Source organism: Trypanosoma cruzi (assembly GCF_000209065.1).
Source record: "Trypanosoma cruzi strain CL Brener chromosome Unknown tcruzi_1047053406215, whole genome shotgun sequence".
In the NCBI taxonomy this organism is placed as follows: domain Eukaryota; phylum Euglenozoa; class Kinetoplastea; order Trypanosomatida; family Trypanosomatidae; genus Trypanosoma; species Trypanosoma cruzi.
Genome location: NW_915077.1, coordinates 1 through 1,491, shown reverse-complemented (window position 1 = coordinate 1,491; position 1,491 = coordinate 1). Strand labels below are relative to the sequence as shown.

Here is a 1,491-nt window from a genome sequence, read left to right as displayed (position 1 = left end):
TGGCTGCAGTGGCATCCTCTGCCACCCATGCTGGGCTCGTGGGTGCTGGTGGCCGTGGTGGTGTAAGCACCTGCTTTGTGACTGCATCGCCGAGTGTAGTGCATGACGTTCCCACACTCCCGTGGCGACCCCGCTTCCCACATTCAGTATTGTGATGGTTCTATGGACTTCCGCTGTTATTTTCTAGGAGCCTGTGGAGGGGATGATCGCGAGGAGGGCTGGCTATTTAAATTAATATGTATCCTGATAAAACGAATACACTTTTTTACGACACTTTTCTACCGTATGATTTTTGGTATGACCACGGCTGTAGGGGATTAGGGAACCGATAGCCGCCAGATAATTTTATAAATTTAATTTTACCATCTCACCCACTCTCTTTTGATTCCCACATTGCGGCGGGGTCCTGTGGCTGGAGAGCCCCAAAATTTGACACTTCGTAAATTATTAATATATATATGTATGTATATATATGTATCCAATCCGAATAGAGCGCAGCATGTCACGAGAGTGGCTATCGGAATACATATGTGTACATATACCTACTTGGGGCAAAGCTTGAGGGTGTGGTGAGCCCACTGCTTTTTCACTCACCCCTTCTTCCTCCTGTATTGCTTGATTTTCGTAAATAACTTTACGATCCGGTCAATCGCCCCAGGCGAATGTTTGCTTCTGTTTGCTCTTACCTTCCTCTGGTGCGAATCGGCCTGCCTCTTTGATTGGACGTCTTTATGCCCCAAGCAAGGTGACACATGTTTTATTATTGCGGCTGCGCGCCGCAGCCATCCATCGCTTCCTTCGCCGGCGGTGTCTTTGATTGCTGGTTTGCGTGGCGTGGTGTTAATTTGTGCGACTGCTCGTGTGACTCACTCGTGTTGCAGGATGGCTGTGTGGGAGGAGCTCGTTCATTTTCACGTTGCCGCGTAACTGAGGGTGAGTGCTGGTAGCCACTGAACGGCGTTGCGCCTTGTGTGCCGGCTGCTGTGCTTCTACTTTGTGCTGAGATGCTTGAGGGGTCAATTGTTTTCCTTTTCCCTTTTTGTTTGCATCCCACTCGTCTGGTCATTGCGGCTGCAACGAGACTCTCCGGCAGCCTGATCGTTGCGGGCGTTGCATCTCCTGCTGTTGTCCCCTCGTTGTGTCGGTGGGGAGGAGGCGGGCGACGGCGTCGGTGGAGTGGCGCTGCGGTGGGAGAAGGAAGGCACTGACCGCCGCTGACGGCGACCGTCTTTGCTGCCGGCGACCTGACTAGACGACCTCATCGTTGTCACACCCAACCGGGACCGATGCGGGCCGCACCGCCTCTCTCTTCCCTCCCTCCATCCCCCAGTCTCCTGCAGACACACGAACTGCGCGGCGGCGTGATTACAAACCGGACGTCTGAAGGTCAACCGACCGCAGAGTCGATGTAGACCCTTGTCCCCCGTGGCTGAGTGCCGCCACCGTGCCTAAATGTTCCTCCCTTTTGCCCTTGTGCATGCCGTGCGCGCA

At 53.7% G+C, this 1,491-nt stretch overlaps 1 non-coding gene across 1 annotated transcript, besides 2 other annotated features; it reads left to right on the top strand.

The window, feature by feature from the left end:
• Positions 1-339: 339 nt before the first annotated feature.
• Positions 340-362: a sequence feature (AT_rich).
• Positions 363-450: 88 nt separating this feature from the next.
• Positions 451-478: a microsatellite.
• Positions 479-1,356: 878 nt separating this feature from the next.
• Positions 1,357-1,436, top strand: Tc00.1047053406215.10. Its single transcript, XR_008254000.1, has one exon. It is a non-coding gene; the product is annotated as a C/D small nucleolar RNA (snoRNA), TB8C3C2 (small nucleolar RNA).
• The last annotated feature ends 55 nt before the right edge of the window (positions 1,437-1,491 follow it).